This window comes from Cavia porcellus, unplaced genomic scaffold (genome assembly GCF_034190915.1).
Source record: "Cavia porcellus strain 051 isolate PalLab524CR breed Dunkin Hartley unplaced genomic scaffold, mCavPor4.1 scaffold_19, whole genome shotgun sequence".
In the NCBI taxonomy this organism is placed as follows: Eukaryota; Metazoa; Chordata; class Mammalia; order Rodentia; family Caviidae; genus Cavia; species Cavia porcellus.
Window position 1 is genome coordinate 25226760 of NW_026947502.1, and position 19931 is coordinate 25246690.

A 19931-nucleotide genomic window follows, 5' to 3' on the forward strand; every position below is an offset into this window, starting at 1 on the left:
GATTTCTGGAATTTTGATTATTATATGCCTGGGTGTAGCTCTCTTTGGGTTGTAGGTGGCTGGGGTCCTGTATGCTTCATACATCTGAGTATCTTTACCTTTTGCTAAATTAGGAAAATTCTCCTGGATTATTTCTGCGAGTAGCTTTTGTAGTTCATTTGTTCATTTATGTCCCTACCTCTTCTTTTAGGTTCTTAATTCTTAAGTTATAGATCCTCTTATCATCTTCTAGTCTTTGTATTATTGCTGTTTGTTTCTTTGTTATTTTTAAGAAGTTTTTCATTTCATGCTCTCATATTACAAATCTGCCCTCCAGTTCAGATAATCTATCCTTAGTTTCTTTCAAGCTGTTATGCCAGTTTTCGATTGAGTTTTTAGTTTCCTGGTATTCTCTTTGAACCTGCTTCATGTATTCTGTTTTCTCTATTTTCTCCATCAAACAATTCTCCCCTCTTTTTCTGTTTTTCCATTCCACCATCTGCTTTTTCTTGGGTGGTGCTTATTAGCATTTCTCTAACTATTCTGCTTATGTCTTGCTTCAGGTCATTAATAACTTCATTCCTGAACTTGTCTATGAGGCTTTATGTCTATTGGTGCCGTGTCTGCTATTGCCTGTTTCTCAGGATTGGGGGCTGAGGAGCCTTTCTTGTTGCTCCCTCTTCCCGTATTCTTTGTTCCTTATATATGCAAGCGTATATAGGCGGCCCAGCTTCCTTCCCTGTCGGCCACAGTCTGATTGAATTGCGCCGACTAGGGGTTCCTGCCCACCGCAGCGCACCAGGGAATTACGGAGACCTGGGTTGTGCTAGCCTACTGGGTCTCAGCCAGCAGACTCACATAGGCTAGGCACTGCTCACCAATCCCACTTGAGAGGGGGATGTGTGACTGAAGTCACTACAGCGCCCTGTTCCAGCAAGTCTGCACAGTCCAAGAATGTCCTCTGTTGGAGCCTCCTAGACTGTGGAAGAGTCCCAGTTTCCCTCACTCACTGCAGGTCAGTGCACGGCTCCCCGCTCATCCAGCTCTCAACTCCATTCACCGATTCCCATTCTCAGAGCTTTCCCGCGTTTCTCTCCCTGCCGAGCCAATTCAGGTGCTGCAGCGGCGGCAGGAAACCCAAATCGCGGATTCCAATGGTGCGGGGTCCAGCTTCCACACTGAGGCTTTATCTGTTGCTGTTATAGCACCAGGATTGCATTCCCAGTTGGTTTCTCTCAACCCAGTTCGTTCTTAGGTCAGCAGGGTATATCTCCTCTTGGTTAGGATTCCTCACTCTGCACCATTCCTGGATTCTAAGCTGGGTCTCTTGGAGAGCCTCTGCTGCTGCTATCTTTCTGCCATGTTCTCCCAGAAGTCAACAGAGCTCTTTTTCAATGAAAATGAAATATATTCAGATACAAGAGTTCAACTACCAGATGTGGTGACACATATCTAATCCTAGCACTCTGGAGGTTGAGACAGGAGGATTGCTGTGAGTTCAAGTCTAGCCTTGCTGTATAAGGAAGCTCAAGGCCAGCTTGCACTACATAGTGAGACCCTACCTCTAAAAAAAAAAAAAAAAAACAACTAAGTAAAGTGATAATATTGATTTTTCAAGGATAAAACAAAAAAATCTAAGATATACACTTGGAGCAAAAGACATAAACTAGAAAATTGGTTAGTTTAAGTCTCAAATCACAATGGTTGTTTTACAGAAACATCTTAAAGTTTTGCACTATGAACTAATAAATAATACCTATAGCACAGAATACTTGGCACATTCACCATAGGCTTATACACTTCTTGTTTTTTATTGACTCTGGTTTTTTCTGCCTGTTTAAGTGTATCATGTAAAATGATTTAATCTAATTTGCTTCAGAGTAAATTCAAGACTATTAAATTCACAATTTTGGTGAATTACCAACAAAAGTAAATTTCTGGAAATATACAGGACCTTATCATTAGTTTTAGAGTCTTTTACATAATTTAAAAAGTATTAAAATTTCTGGTCAGTCAGTGACTGAGGGGAGAGAGAACAATGGCCACACGAGAACAAGCCCAGGCTGGGAACTAGCACCATGCACAGACCGCCACCGGACTGGGCCTGGCCAGACCTCAGCCCCTTCCAGCATGCGGGCTAGCAAACAAGAAGTACCAACCTCATCCCCCCAGCCCCTGTAAGCAACCCGCTTATCCAGAGAAACACAGTCTGTGATGATAGCTAGTAAAGTGAAGTGCCGTAGGATGCCTGAGATGCTTTCGTATTTCACCAACTCTGCAGGTCTAGGGCCAGAGGTCTGATCATGAGTTCAGAGGATATTGGTACACGTGTGATATCTAAGGAGTTTCTCCTTCTGAGGGTTGTATGCCTATATTGTTGACTGCCTATATTCTTATTTTGCCATTGTTGACTTATTATGCCATTGTTGACTGCCTATATTCTTATTTTGAGATAGCATATCATTTCCATTGTTTTGTTAGGTTGAGTTTTATTCTCTTTTGTTTGATTATGTTAAATCTGAGGGCAGAAGAAGCTATTTGAAGGATAGCAAGATATAGTATGGTCGCAATTTTGAATTTACTATTGGCTTATTTGAAATCCTTTATTGCATTCATTGTTTTATTCTTATAATTTCTATTCTGTTTGATTTTTCCTATGTCCAAAGTTATCTGCAGCTATTTTGAAGACATCAAAAGACATTATGGTAACTGTTGTTGGTATCTTAATGTTTTAAAGTTCTGTATCTCTTATTCTGGTTTGTTTTGATTGGTTTTATTCTATTTTATGCTCTTTAAAATAAAAAACATTCAAAAATTTCTGCTTAATACTAAAGCTGTTATTTTTGCTTTCTATGTTCTGTATCTCTATAAGATGGTTATAGAGTATTTTGCAGATAACATGATTTTTAAGCTTTTTTCATAGAATTTTTACTAACAACTATTTTCAATTGTTCAAACTGTAACTGAAAGAAAAGTACCATTAGAGGACAACTATACAGTAATATATTCCTAACTGAATACTCTGTAAATATATGTCCCTATTAGATGAGGAGACCTTGGATTTTATTTTTTTAAATTTTATTTAAGGAGAAAAAAAGCAGAAAAAGGGTACAAGTTATACAGAATTTCAGAAAAAACAAACAGTAGGAAATCACTAGTTAATTACATATTGTCATGTTAGAAATTGTTGTTGAAGTTACAGAATTAAAGCATATAGAGGGGACTTTCAAACAGTGAGACTGCAAACAGTTTTGTTCAGTGATCCAACAAAACTCAGTAATATGGTTATCTACCTTATACACTTAAATATGTATGCAGTTATATCTTTTAAAGAACTTTCTTTTCCTTTCTTTTGTACAATGACAATTACACATTTTAGGTTTTATTACTCCCACAGTTCTTACTACTTTTTTTTTTTTTTTGAAGAAAGTAAAACCAAATGTGACATACCAGGACAGAGTCAGTCAAATCAAAAGGATGGACATAATACATAATGTAAAAACAAAATACAAGGTGATCAACAATGGTTACCATAATGCCTCTTGTTATCTTAAAAAGAATTGCCTATATCATCAGTTATAATAAAATTGAACAAAACAGTAAAAAATAAGACCAATAAAACCAAAACATTGGAGACATTACAGGACCTCAAAAGAAGATAATAGTCAATCAGAATGGGCATCACAACGAATCTTATTGTCTTCATAGCTGTTGCCTATACTTTCAAACTTGGTACTATCAAGCATTACAGAATAGAGGAAAATCAGTCAAAACAAGATGGTGAGAGCAATACAGAGTTTCAAATCAAGTTAATAGGAAATCAAAGTGGGTTACTATAATATATCCTGCTATTTTTATTTATTTTTCCCTTAATTAAAAGGATAAAAATGAAAAAGTAGATAATAAAAAGGAGATTGAGATAAAAAAGAAGGCATAACAACAAAACATCACAGGTCAAAACATAGCCATTTTGGATTTTAGATTATAATCACTTCTTATAATGAAGTCTGAATCAAATGTTCTGTTCTACTGCTTAAAGATATAGCATCAGAAGTACAGAGCTAGGAATGTAGCACATGCCTATAATCCTATACTCTGGTGCTTGAGACAGTTGAATCATAAGTTAGAGCCAGGCATGGCAATTCTGCCTCAAGATAAAAACATTTTTTAAAAAGGGCTGGGAATGTAGATCAATGAGAAGAAGAGATCCAGAAGAACTCTGGATTCAATCTCTAATATCATGTCAAAGAAAATAAATACTCTGTATTTGTTTTTTCAGTTGTAACTCAAGTTTTAACTCAAGATACATTCTTCCAATTATAACTCAAGATAATCATTCAGCCTTGTTTTCTCATATTAATGAATTATCAGTGAGCAGATGTCTAGTTGTGAGATCTACATCCAAACAAAATACTTTTTTAAAAAAGTGGAACTCTTTGAAATCCTGTCCTTTTTTGGTTTTTGTTAGCATTCATTGGGGATTGAAGTATGGATTACCACAGAGTCCTACCATATACCAGTTAATATAGTAGATATTTTATTTACTTTGGTTCTTATAACAACTATATGAAGCATATATTGTACTAGTTACAGTATATATAAGGGTATTAAGCTGATAGACTATTGCTGATAGCCAATGAATCATAGATGTTTCAGAACTAGAACTCTTCAGTACAAAGTGATATTAAAGTGTTTACCTTTACTTACCAGGAGTAAGTAATATTTCTTAGAAGCCTAGTTTCTTAGAAGATTACTCAAGTTTATTTTTAATTTGAAATAAGTCATGAGATTTTGCATTTAACTGTAACTTGCTGTGCCTAAAATTAATGGTTGTTCCTCTACCTGCCTTTATCTGGTAAGCTAGTGGGATAAATGACTACATGGTTACTCAGAATTGCATATCAGTCTAGATATAATGCACTCAGAAAAGAATTTATTATGAAAAGACATAATTCCAAATTGAGAATTTTGATCCTAAGGAACAGTAGAACAAGCTGGGTGTGATAGTATATACCTATAATCCCAGCACTGTGGGAGGCTGATGCAGGAGGATCACAATTTCAAGATCACCTTGTTCAATTTAGTGATTTAGCAAGAACCTGTGTCTAAAAAGCAGAACACTGGAGCTTTTCCATTTAATAATTCTTAAACATCTTTTTTGATACCGTATTGAATAGCATCAGGCAATTATAGAAGATTAGAACTGAAAGAATGTGGTCTAGTAGTTTTTCAGCTTGTTCTGCAAATTGGTACAAGAGGAGAAGCTTGGTAAATCATGTTCTCTGTAAAAAAAAACCAGAGCACTGTATTCCATGCTGTCTGCCTTCCAAATAGATGTTTATTTGAGGAAATGTTTCCATATCTTTAATTTTTTTCATCATTTGCTAATTTACAGAGCAGGATAGCAAATTAGCTTTCCAAAGTAATTGTGCTTGCTGTACTAGTATTTTCTTTGCTACAATGTACTCATTTCTTCAATAAACACTTATCATTTGCTATATCCCAGTCACTATGCTTAATGCCCTTAGATTGGTAGAAGAAACGAATAAACAATAATTGACAGCACCAAAAGCAAAGGAAATTTATGAAATGCTGTATGAAAGTCAAGATGAGCATCTCAAAGAGATGATTATTCCCAGCTAAGGGGGAGGGAGACCCAAAGACAGCAGTATGAAAGAGTGTAAGATGATTGCCCATATTGGAGACCTTGGTGAGATACTGTCCTGCGGGATATAGAAGCAGTGAGAGGAAAAGTTACCAGTGTAGATGAAAAGGACCAAGTCAAAAAGAGTGCTCCACAAAAAATTAAGGGAAGATTTTATCTTGTAGAAAACACAGTGCCATTGAATATTTTCAGTTAGATAAGGGAAGTGGTTGATCACTTACATAGAGTTAAAAACTATTCTGTTGTTAGCAGCCCAGTCTAAGAGAAAGCAAAATACAAGCCATAGGCTGCCCTTCATCCATCACGTTTCTTTCAGTTCTTGGTGACTGCAAATAATGCCCTCCGTATCCTCATCCTCCCACTGGCAATCAGTGCCTATTGTGTCTTTTTGTTTCATTAAAGATACTTTGGGCTTTGTAGTCTCTGCTGCCATAGCACAACATAGATTAGACTTGGAGGGCTTTTTAAAAGTAAGTGTTTGACTCTGTGAAATCCCTTTTTGTGTTTCACTTCATTTGAAATGACACTATGACTTAGCAAGTTAGTTTGTAGTTTATCATCATCTTGTATTGTCACAGACCATGGCATGCTTTGCATTGGTTCAGAGGAACTGAGAATGGAAGGACATGTGATTTTGTATTATTATTTCTCTTGAGTATTCTGCTTGTGATGGATTTTGGCTCCAGACCTAAAGATGTATGGCGGAGCAGCCTGTTGGGAGAGCATTTGCTGTTTCACTTGGCTTTCTATGATTAGATACAGTGTTAAATGGTGGTGTTTGTATGTTATTAAACCGAAAGGGCTAATGTTTTGTCAAAAGTGTTTTAGCATATGCTATGGCAGTTAAACATTAAATAGAAAAATCTATCTAGGTGTTTTTTAGTTTGAATTATTTTCACTACTAACTCTTACAATGGCCTTTAACAAACCCAAGGTTTACTATCTCAGAGAATACCCAAATGGGTGATCTTTAGGTTCTGAGGATAAACCTTTTTTGCTACTAGGGATTGAAGTCAGGGCCTTCATAGTGAGCTACATCCTCAGCCTTTTTTAAGATATTGAGACAAAGTATTCCTGAATTCTCAGGTGAGGCTCAGATTTTTAGTAGTCCTTCCCCAGCGTCCCCAAGGGCTGGGATTATAGTTGTGGACCACCAGGCTCAACTTTTAGGGCCCATTTTTCATGGCATTCTCTGGACTCGGCCTACGGGGTGGCAGCAATCTAGGTAAGCCCCTATCCGACAGTCCCTTTCTGCAGACCCTAACCCACCTGTGTTTGAAGAAAAAAAATCTGTTTTTTCACCTTGTCCTAACCTAGAATCATTTATCTTTAATGAAACATAAAAGAGAACCAAACTTTTCTTTGGAATCATTTATCTTTAATGAAACATAAAAGAGAACCAAACTTTTCTTTGGAATATAGCAATAATTCTGAAAACCCAGGGTTGACTTGTCCTTGCTTCTGACTATGCTTCCTCTATTTCCTGCCCCTCTGTACTTTTCTCACAAGCTCTCTTAGGCATTTCTAAATGTTTTGATGCTAACAAAAATCAGGAAATGTTGTTTTTAAAAAAATAGAAATAGAAAAAGATTTCTATCAGCAATAGAAAAAGATTGCATAAGAAACAACTAATTATACAACTTCAAGAAGTCTTACACCAAAAGCTGCTCATGGCAATAATGAAATTGTAAATTAGAATAGTCCCAAAGTATAGACATATCATATGTGTTCTCTTGCTACATAATGGGCTCTATACATCATTTCCAAGCAATAGTGTGTCCATAACGCTGTATAATATGTTGCCTTTCTTTTAAAAATCAACAATAAAGGTAGGGGAAAACACAATTAATTTGATTTTTTAATAAGGAAGGTGGGTTAGGATAGCATTTTGGAGAAAACTAAATATGATATGTGATAAATCCCTGTCTTCTTTTATAGGCAACCCCAAATATTTTACATTGATTTTCCTGTTGCTTGAATAACCCCATGAAATTCTGCTTTCTAACATTGGTAAGGGAATATGTCCAAGATTTGCTTTGTCTTCCTTTTTAACTTGGTCATTGAGGGTAGATGAACAAATATAGATTGTATCTAGCAATGGTAAAGACTAAGTTTATATGATGTGCATAAAATATTTGAAAGAAGTAGAGGTTATAAGCAATATTCCTAAAAGATTCAGACATACTAAAGAATGAGTGTAAAAAGAGCAGGACAAGACAACAGAATTATCCAGAAAGGGAGTGCCATGTATTGTGTAGTGTCTGTGTACTAGTAGTGTATTCTGCCCATTGCTTCACACGTTACCCATTTAAGCTCCATATTAGTAATGTACAATTCTCTCTTCCTCCTTTTACAAAGAAGAACCCAGTTGTCATATGATGACATAATTTTCACAGTCATATACCTAGTAATTGTTGGGATGGGCGTTAAACTCAGATTATACATTTGGCATCTTCCAACAGCAAAGTGTGTAATATGCCATGTTTTTTTCTGAGAGACATTTTCTGACAGAGGGCCAGAAAGTATCACTGATCAGATTTACAAAGTTGTTTATAACCCTCCAAAACATAAGAACTTCTGTATTATGGTGTCTTAAGGTGAAAAGTGCAGGTGGGAGAAACTGGAAGTGGAAGCACCCCTGTTTTTTTTATTTCGTCTTTGAACATTTTCTCAGGTAATAGCAGCAAGTTAAATTGGGGGAGGGTTTTCTTCATAGTTGTTTTGTTAGAGAAAGGAGTACAGTGGACTGGGTGTAGGTGTTGGAGTAGAATTGCTTAAACTCTAACCCTACCACTTACTCTTGCTCACTTGCCTCAGATACTACACTTAGTAGCACTTTCAATTTCCTCATCTGTTCAACTGGAGTAGTAATTATACCTACCTTGTGATAAAGTATTAAACTAAGAAGTATATATAAATTGCTTGGCATAGATGGTGGTTCTTTGCAGAGATGATTTTCACTTCCCAGAATAATTGGACTATATTGAAAGACATTGTTGGTTATCACAGTTTAGGGGTGGAGTGCTGCTGGCATCCTGGGGATAAAGGCCAAGAATGCTGCTGAACATTTTATAGTGCACAAGACCTCCTCCCCCCATTTCCTTAACAAAGAATTATGTAGCTCAAAATGTCAGTAGCGTCGAGGATACTGGCTACATATATAATTGAATAAATATTTGCTATTATTTTGTGTTAATACCTACGAAAAGCTTAAAAAAGAGAAATCATTATATACTTTTAAGCAACTAAAGAAAAGTAAAAATTGGGAGCTGGGGATTTAGCTCAGCGGCATAAGCACCTGCCTTGCAAGCCGGCGGTCGTGAGTTCGATCCCTGGTACCGGAAAAAAAGAAAAAAAAAAGTAAAGTAAAATTTAGTCTCAGATAACAAATGACTTTATTAATAGTTGGAACTTTAGTATGTGGAGAAACCTACTTAAAGAATGTGAATTTTTGATAAATGTATATGAAACCATATTTGAGGCTATGAGATTTGGTTGGTAAACAGTTGTATAATTTTATCCTATCTAGTATTGATATACTTATAGATGTATATTTCAAAGTAGTTCATGATCATATATAAAGGTAACTGGTTGAGAGTATAGTCTTTGACATCATTCTGACTTGTGTTCAAATCCCAGTTTGGTCTTGTACAATTTGTATAACTTAATAAATGCATAATTTCTCTAGCCCTCAATTTCTGTAGTGATAAAATTGTGATATTAATGTTTTATCAAATTACATAAATTGATGAGATATGAAATACTTAACATAGTGTTTCATCCTAAGGATCATTCAGTAAGTGGTAACTACTCATATTGTCTTCATCATGGTCATCATCCTTGTCTCTGGAATGCTAGTACACACAAGTGAAGTGGTAAAAACTGAGAGAGTCAATTAAGAAGCAGATTGCTGGTAAAGTGCTCTAACCAAAGCTATCTTACTTTACATACGGAATTCACCAATTCTATAAAATCATCTTCACTTCCTTGTCCACTCTGCAAAATCTCTCTTTTAGTTTGATATCTACCAGCATGAACTGTTATAATCCTTTTGGAGATGTCCAGGATGGTTATACTACTCTTTTTATTGATACCTAAATTATGCTGAATTTTCACAAATGCTCTTTAAAGATGATGGATGGATGAATAGGTGGATGGATAATTTAAACAGAAAAACTGTTGTGCATGTCTGTTCTTTTAGTGCATGATTATTAATTGTATTCTTTTAACTTACTGTGGTTTTAGCCTCCTTCTAAATTATATGATAATCTCCTTTGAAGTCTCTTAGTTTTTTTAAAGATAATACAAAATGTGACATTTTATAAAAAATAATGTATAGTTTAGTTCTACATCTAGAAAGAGGAAGTGATTCATTTTTGTTTCTAGAAGCTAATTTATAGTAATTTCTCTTTTCTTACACTTGAACAACAAAAGCCTTAACATCGTTTTATTGTCTTCTTTTAAAAATAATTCCCCAGAAAATTTAAAGAATGTGTCTTAATTTTGAAGAAAGATAAATTTCACACCTTTCTAAAATAGTGAGAGAAACCAGTGGAAATCTCATTTTAAAATAACTGAGATCTCCATGGTAAACTTTCGATTTGCAGATTGTTAGTCTTTATCCTCTGCAGAGCAGATGTGGAAGAGGCAAGTGAAGGGGTGTGCAAGGAAAATCCAGCATCTTTGGCAAACTGGAAAATGCTTTCTATTTTGCTAAGCACCTGCTTTTTTTTGTATTCAGACTGTCCTGACTATCTGCTTTTATATTGTCCTTACCCACTGTCAGCCATCTCAGGAGTTTTAAAAAACTTTCAAAATGGTTGAGAATTTTTCACAATAAGCTAGAGTCCATTAAAAGCCTCTACTTTTAGGATTTCCCTTCAAGAGAATACTTACTTTGTAATTTAGGTGCAGTGTGTTGTTGTGTGTAGTTAATTTTTTTTCCCTTCCTAATTATTTATTCTCAGACATCAAAATTTAAATTGTCTAAGATATTTGGCCGTGGATAGTAAGTACATAATGATTGAATGTGAATGATACTTTACATATCCCTTCTCATTAAAAAAAAGTATTGCTTAACTTAATGAAGGTCCTAACTTCTTATAAGCTAACTTATAGATATCTAAGTTTTGTTCTCAATTTTAAAAATCTGTAGCATTTATAGAGAACTTACTGGGCAACAGGTACTGTGCTAGGCATTTGGTCAACATTAGTAAAAAATTTGACAGACTTTTTAAGGTATATGTATTATTGTTCTCATAGATAATGAAATAATTTTCAAAGAAGTTGAAAAAATCATTCAGTCACACTTGAAGCTGGAGATTTGAATTCTGGTTTTTCTGGCTCTTCAAAAACGTTATTACATTCAAGAGATGATGCAGTAAGTGATGGAATATTTCTGCATAAAGAATCAGGATGGTGCATTTGACTTAGAAGTGGGTATATTCTTTTGAGTTGTAAAGTTCTTGACTCACTTTTGGTTAATAATCTATGGAAATTTTAGTTTCTTCTCATCATTGAGAAATACTGCCATTTAATCATCTGCATTTTTGCAACTTAAAATGCTTTCATTTTTTAAAAATGCTTTTAAGAGAAACAAAGTATAAATTTCTAAAAATTTATTCCAAATAATTTTATTTTTTCTTAAAATATGTGTCTATCTGTATTACTTACTCCCTATAGTGACTGTTAAAGGTTACAGTCCAAATCAAATGGCTATTTGACTGCATCCTTTTAGAACTTTTTACGTTGCCCTGAGTATGGTTTGTGTAAGCCAACCCCACAGATGGAGTAGGTGAAACTTTAGTTTAAATTATTTCAAAGTACAGTTTTAATAGATACAGCCTGTATTTACATTTCACTTTTTTAAAGCAAAGTTCAGAAATATATAGACCTAGAAATCAACATTATGGTACCTTAGATCTCTTTGGCCTAGAAAGTGAAATAATAAAGAAGGATAATCAGGGTTTTATTTTCTTTTGTTTTTCAGGTTTTGGGGGTTTTTGTTGGGTTTTTGTTTGGTCAAAATATTGCTAAGATGTGAAAATTTCTAAAATATTTAAATTTAAAAGTTTCTTTTAAGCTCAGGGAAAATAAATTCTTTCTATGCTGTGAATCATATTTAGGGAATGTTTCTTCCCAGTAATGACATGGGCTTATTAATAAGTCCATGCTTAAAAATTCTCCAACTATTTAAGGAAAACTGGCTGAGCTACCTCTGACTTTTGAGGTTGATGATTAGAGGGCCATAGTTTATTGGCACGCTGAGAGGGACAATGACTAGATGAGCCATTTAACTGATGCATTATATTTTTATATATTTAATTTAGACATGTATAACTAATGATGGACTTCGGTCTGGTTCAAGAAAAGAGACCCAAAATTGTCACCATTTCTTTTCAATTCTCACCTCCACTTTTCTTCAGTAATAACAGCTGAAGTGGATAGGGAGTTCCTATTCCACATTTAGTATTTGCTTTTGGAACTGTGGATTTGGTACATATTTAATTGAACTCTTTTGAGTAGATGAAACCCGAACCCCAAAGAATTGTGTATAAGGACCAAAGGCACTCTCAATTTAGGAATGAAGAAAACAAATTTCTAACTGAATAAATAAAAATAAAAAAGTAAGAAACCAAATACATGTTCACGAAGCTCATGGTATGAGGCTGCAGAATGATGAAGCCTTCTCTTTTTGGCTCTGGTCTGTATTACACTTTTCAAGTAGACAAATCTTAAGCAGCATTTTTTCCATAGGGCACCTCCTACTTAAAGATTCCCTGTTGCCTAGTACATTAGACCAGCGTTCTTAGGCTTTTGTAGTCCTGCACTATCTAGCTTAATCTACTCTCTAGTTTTGGGTTCTTTGGTCTTCTTCGGTCATCTGATTCTCACTGTTTTCAGCTTGAATTATATTGTTCTCCACCCTGATCCCTACTCAGTATTATATTCAATCATCTGTACTTCAGTTCTTAGTATCTGCTGCATATCTGTTAAAATTTACTATATGATAATTATCATTTATTATTACATGCCAAACACTATAATAATAAGCTTTTTACATTATCTTACCTTGTGAGCCTCAAAATAATCTAAGATGAAGGTGTTATGAACCCTAATTCTTTAATAAAGCAATTTAAATAAGAATACATAGGAAGTGGCATGCATAAGATTTGACCTTAGGTCTGTCTAGCTGTAAATGCATTAAATATTGTACTGTAATTCTTTATCTTTCTCCTTGAGCATTTTATGCTATGCATTCTTAGTAAAGTTTGAGGAGAAGGACAATGTCTATATATCTTGTATGTGTCTAGTGTACACTACTGCTAGATTATCAAGTATTTTCATTTTGAGTAAGTGAATACGATCAGGTAGAGTGAAATGGTCAGATTTTAAAGCCAAAAAAAGAGAAATTTTATTCCAATTCTAGACATTTTTCTGAAGTAGATACAGTTAATTAGAATAGTGCCTTCATAGGAGACAGTGGATTGGAATCAGTTTTTAAGAATTGCAAATTAGAAAAGAATTTTATAGTAGCTACAACAATGTTATTTAGGGCTAGATGAGTCATTCTTTGTCTTTTTTTTCTTTCAATATACAAGTATTTCTAATTACAAATCCTTTCAGTTGCCTACTATATACTAAACTATGGAACACAATATTGACTGCAAAGAAAAGTAACACCTTCACATGCTGGTAGAAAACATGAAGGTGACAGGTCCAATCTTTGTTTATTAATATAGCTAGGCCCATGAATGATACAGGGAACATCTACTGAAATCTTGGGGAAGCGAGGAGAGCATTCCTTAGGATATTTGAGGTTTCATTTATTGTCACTCATCTCTCTGTGTAGCATAAACATGTAAGAAAAGAGTAGACATTTCATATTGGTGCAGAAAGAGAACAAAAAAAGCTTCATATTTTTTATTTCCCATTCAAGATTGCAAGTCTTATCGGATCAATTCATGTTACTTATCAAATTAAAAAGATTAACAACAGAATAAATACTTCATCTTTTCTAAAGAGAGAATGATTAAAATAAATAAGCTTTCCCAACTCATCTCAGTTGGCACTAAAACCACTGACTTTTCTCACTCTGACAGGGGCTTAACTCTAGATTATTTTGCATATATTGGATACAGTAGCACCTGATAGAAAATTTAATTTAGGGGCTGGGGATTTAGCTCAGCGGCATACGCACCTGCCTTGCAAGCAGGCAGTCGTGAGTTCGATCCCCGGTACCGGTAAAAATGAAAAAGACAAAAAAAAAAAAAAAAAAAAAAAAGAAAATTTAATTTGAATTTACTAAAATAAGTGACAGTGAATACATATTTTTTCTTAGTAACTAGGAAGCAACATTGTCAAATAGCAAAAGCTAAATAGAAAATTGAAGAAGCCATTTTAGTGTGTAAAGCCAAATTTTTAGGTGCCTTTGTGTTGCACATATCATTATCCCACTTAAAATATGGAGTTAGTGATACCTGCTCCTAAGTACTTTGAAGATACTTTGTTAGTGAGACATATTAGAGAGAATACAATGAATGACTTTCCTTTAACAAAGGAGTATAATCTGAGTAAGTAAAGATTTAAAATGTTATTAATATGATGAGAGAGAATAGAAAAATAAGTATTATGTTAGTTATTTTTCTTGATTGCTAATTGAGAATTATTATTATTATTATTTGGTATTAGGGATCAAACTCACAACCTCATGCTTGCCAGGCAGGCATTTACGCCACTGAGCTAATTGAGAATTCTTAACTTTTGAAATCAACTATAGTTTGAGAAAAGTTGATTATTTCAGCAAACTTGAACATTTAATATTAAAACATGGTAAAAACAAGGTAAGAAATATGCCACAAGTTCTTACATGGATAGACATATGTTATAGAACGTTATTATTTATTAAGGTAAAAAGTCCTCTCTAATCTGTGGAGATAAATAAATTTACTTCATAAACTGTTCAAAAAACATATCTCCCACAAATTCTTAGTAATGAAACATTATAAGCTGATGCCAAAAGAGAGGGGAAAAAAAGATCTAAATGGAGAAATAAAGTGTTACAAAACAAGCATTTTCATTCTTTTGTGGATTGTCATCTTGAAGTAAAGATGAAATGGAGAAAAATTGTGTTTTGAATATTGAAGCATTGTTCATCATGCATAATTAAACAAAGTTGAACTTTTGTAAGTATGAAACAAACAAGCCACAGCTATTACAGGAAATGGAAGAAATTAATAATAAAAGGCAATACATTATCTCATAAATATGTTCTTACCAGGAGATTAGAAGATGAAAGCATTAAGCAAATAGCCTGATTAATTTAACAACTTAATCCTGGAATTGGAATACAGATACCTCACAATTCATTTGTACATAGACAAAATAAGCAGTTTAGTGTCACAAAATAATATTTTACAAGCAGTTTTTATAAATATCTCTAAGTATTTTTTAAAGACTGACTGTAAGCAAGCAAAATATGTCTGGTGGAGGATTTTTCCTAAATAATCAAGTCTGTATCTTTCTTAAAATACAATACATACTTAAGGAACAGAATGAGGTATTTTGCCTTATATCCAGCAGTGTTGCCTTTTATAATTTAAGTAACTGCTGTGAGCTATGATTTTTATGATACTAGGAACATAACAAAAAACGTACTTTCTTAGCTCTTGGTAATTGAGTAAAGTTTAATCCTGGTTTATAAAGCCTTAAGTACCTTTTTTGGTATGTAAAATAATTTATCAAAACATTTTAAATAAATTTAGGAGGATTTCTAGAAAGTGCAAATAGCATAAGAATAGTTTTCTTGAACAGCATTTATTTTTATGTTGTGAGGGCATTTGTGTATCAGATTATTATTTTTCCTGCCAGCAATTTGGGAAAAAGTCCACAATTTGCCAAAATGGTTAATATGACACAAATACAGACATTTCATGTGATGTACCATGTAAATGTAAACCTTTGTAGTTACATGTTTTTGTAGCAAGAGAATTGTTTTAAAAGGCATGTAATTTATTAGCTATTGGTAGCTTCTTTATTGCCTTGCTGCACTGCAGTAATAAATAAAAGAAAGTGAACTGATTTTACAAATGGCACACAAGGTGCACATTTTGTGGGGAAAAAGTCTTTTTTTAAAGAATTGGCATTAAATCCTTTTTTTGTGATGACAAAGAGGCTAAGAGTGCAAACTGTATTTTCTGTTTATCGAAAACAGTCTTTTTTTCTCCGGGGCATTTTTTCCTATGATCATCAAGGGATTTCAAAAGCAATAAAGTGTGGAATCATTGTTCGACTTGAACAGTATTAAAACTTAGGTTTTAATTTCAGTGAAGTAATAAGATTTGAACCTGTCTCACATTACAGCACTGTAAGGCATTTAGCAATTGTATTTTAAAGGAGGTTTTTAAAATGCAGCTCACTTGTAAGCTAACTGTCTGTCAGTAATTAATAGTTTTTCTTCAGCAAAGGCTGTTCTGATCAGACCGAGAAATATCGGGGTTTTTAGCAACACATTATGATAATTGTGAGTCTTTATTCCTAATTAGTCTAAATGCTTTATAATTTTCAGTTTATTTGCTGAAAAAGAGAGTGATTTAAAACTATAATATGTCTCTGGACTTTTAAAAATACGAAGGTACGTGCACATATACATTTCAATATGTTTTACACCAAACAAGATTATATGTCAGTTGACTGATTCATTAACGAAGTATTTTATCCTTCGATATCATTTCCTAGTTTTTAGGCATCACATTATTTATATATGTAAAAAAATTGCCAGATAAGATACATCTATAAAGCTAAACCCAGACTGACAATCTGAATTGTTCTGTACTCCATATTAAAAACTTATCTTTACATCTCAAAGGTTTAAAGTATGAGCATTTCTATTAGATCATGTGGCAACATACTGCCTGATGAAAGATTGTATTTACCATTTTGAATTGCTATTGAAAATAATTGCCTCTACAAAAGGAAACATCTGTATGATAGTGCATGGTTAAAGTTGCCATCAGTTTTTAACATTTGTGGGTTGAGCTATGACCTTTTATGATGACTGTCAACAGTAACTGCCTCCATTAGCCATAAGTTTTGTTTCTTTATTTTAGTAGATGCCCTAGACTGTAAATATTAGAGAATCTAAAATAAATCAACATATTATCCTAAGGATACAAAATGTAAGAGCTATTTGTGGTTGGGAACCTTTGACAGATAGTTTGGATGAAGCAGATGATTGCCTGCCTAGCGTATCTGGTCTCCATTCCTATGCCTGCAGGCAGTTTAGTGCTATGGTTGTATATTGATGTCAGGGTTAGTACTGAGTGGCTAGCAGTGACAGATGTCTATAATTACAGGCAGTGCTTCCAGTATTTCTGAAAAGCCAGCCTATATTGAACAATTATCTTATTTCTGCCTTGCCAAAGAGCATGTTCCAATTGCTAGTAATAGCAATGGTGACTATAGCGCTTTATCTGCTGCCTTGGGACAAATGTGGGAAAAGCACTTGGTAATAAAACATAAATGTAAAATATTTTTCAGCATTTAAATTAGTTAAGTTCAGTGTTTTCCTAATTTTTATTTTCCCATAGTGTTTTTGTTGAAGGAGTCTTGAAATATAAAAGCCCATTTGGCATACTTATTGGGATTTTGCTTTCCCCTAGGCCTGAATAACTCCCTAGCGCCAGTATCCCTTGGTTCACTGAATAGATGTGTTTAACCAACTTGGCTTTTAAACAAGTTTTCTCCAATGTGAATTATATTTTCTGATGGGTTCCCATTGCAAAATTGGAAATGCATTTTCATGGAAAATTTCTCACACCCCACAAGTTCAGCAGAAAACCTTTAAGGGGAAAACCAATACAATAATAGAAAATACTGAAATGTGACAAACACCTTAGTACACTGGTGATTTTACATTTAATGAGAATTTTTGTTTGTTCCTTCACCCCAGCCTTCTCCCTTCTTTCAGCCTTTTGGCCACTTCCTGTCTTTTCCTATCTCCAAGTTTTTAAGGCAACTTTCTTCCATGTTCCTTCTTGGTCCATTTTGCTGACTCCTCAGAAATTTTTTCATGCTTAGTGGTATAAGTTTGCAGTTGTCTTTTGTTTTATTTGAACATTTGCATTTATGAGACATGGACTGTAATACCACACGCCAAGAGGTGCAGCTGCCTGACACATGATACTCTTCAGCTTTCTTAAAGTTTAAAGCATTGGGTATTAAAATGTTCATGTTAGAAGTTGGAAATTCTTTTTTTTTCAAGTAACATAAAATGATAAATATGAAACATTTTCAAATTCAGTTTGTCTTCAACTTTAATTTGTATTGAATTTCTACATTTTTAACTGTTTAGCTGAGTTTTTTTCTCACTTAATTTTCTCAACAATCTTCTATTTAATAGGTTTGATTATCTTCATTTACAGAATATAAAACAAAAATCAGAATGTCAGAAAATTTAAAACTTGTTCAGTGGCAGACCTTGAAAATCATCCTACTGTACATCCTGTTTGCTTTCTATTACATTATAGTGCCTGTGTATGTATATGTTTAAGTTCAGTCATGATCACTTTCAGAGTGTGATCATTGATAAAATCAACATTACAACTTTCATCTGCATATTAGTATTACTTCCCGAGGGGGAAAAAACCTCAGTTCTGCCACACAGATTGAACTTGCAGTCCTAGTGAGCTATCAATCACAAGAGAACTAAGCTAGATTCTAGGTATTTGATATAATCCATGCTACAATAGAGCAGTGACACAGAACCCAGAGTTAGAGATCAGAAACATTGTATTTCTATGTGAAAGGTAGGCTCTTTCTGTTCTTACTGTGAAAGAATGCCCTTTGGTGGCCCATCATACACACTCATACTCACACACACACACACACAAAACCTTTTAATAATTTAAAACTCTATTGATGTTCTAAAACCTCTTGTCTATGTATTAATTCAGTTTTTAAAAAAAAAAAACTTTGAGAATTGGATTGACTCAGCTCATTGATGTGAATTGGAAAGATGATAATGTATTGAATGAACATAGCAGTGTAAATCATCTGCTTACCCAGTGAGTTGAAAACTTATAGGAATATGTGAAGTAGGGACTAATGATGCCTCAGAAACTTAAGAATGAATGTTTCAAACTTGTAAACTTAAGTGACTCAGATGGCTCCTTGAGAAAAACATCACCAGGTACCACGACCCATTGTTTTCTTCCTATCTTCTTTCCCATTGCTTTTCTTGATCCTACTTCTACTTTTGGGGAATGCTCAAAGACTACATTCATTATATAAGATTAGGAGTTATGCTACCTTTCATTAGTGCTTTATCCCAGCTAACCATTCTTTTTAACCATTACTAAAGCTATTTACATGCCAACTTAGAAAATACATATAAGTTCTAGCATCTGATCCAAATAAAGAAGAAAAAAGGGACTATCATTTTGGCACATGCCAATAATATCAATAGTGCACACTTAGAGAGATTTCACTGTGGACCAGAACTGTTCTACATAAATTAACTATTTTCACCCTTTTAAAAACTTAATAAATTATGTCTTACTGTCATCCTCAGTTTACATTTTAAGAAGCTAAGGTTTAAAGAGAAATCAACTTACTCAGAATCACTCAGTAAGTAGCAGACTTCTACAAGTCTTGGGTTTCAGAATCTATCCCCAGTTACCTCATAGACTACCTCCTTCTTTATTTAACTTTTCTTTCTATCATACAAATGAAGAAATTGGGTCTCTGAGAGACTAAATAACTGGAGTTACAGAATTAATTCACTAAACAAAAATATTTATAGAATGATTGTTATCTGCCACACACTGTGCCAACCTAGCAAGTGGTAGTCTCACTCAGAACTTCATGTCCTTTACACTAAGCATTGTACTGTTTCCTCCTAGCTGAAGTTACCTAAAATATGTATGCAGTAAATTTGCTCCTTTGTGTCTTAATAAGAAGAGAGGGTGCTTCCTTAATACAGTATTTCTGTGTATTGTCTTGGTCTACTTGTTGGGCTTTTGCATACATCTTAACAAATTTTCAGCACAGAAGACAAAAATGGAAACAAGATTTGGCTTATTGCTACAAATATTGCCTGTGCTGAGTTAAAAACCAGATATTAATATTTGAGTGAGTTAATAGGCCATTAGAAGGTGAACTGTGTTTCACTGCATTTGGGTAAGTTAAAGTTTCATTAATTAGACTAGTGTGACAGAGAAACTAAATGTTAGAAAAGAATAGTTTTTATTTAAAATCTAAGAATATAATGAAAATAATGGACTTGACA

General features: G+C 34.0%; 1 protein-coding gene across 9 annotated transcripts in view; it reads left to right on the forward strand.

Annotated features, from left to right (window-relative positions):
* The window catches only part of Ranbp17 (RAN binding protein 17), a 353366-nt gene that overhangs the window by 220393 nt on the left and 113042 nt on the right, over window positions 1-19931 (forward strand). The window lies entirely within an intron of this gene.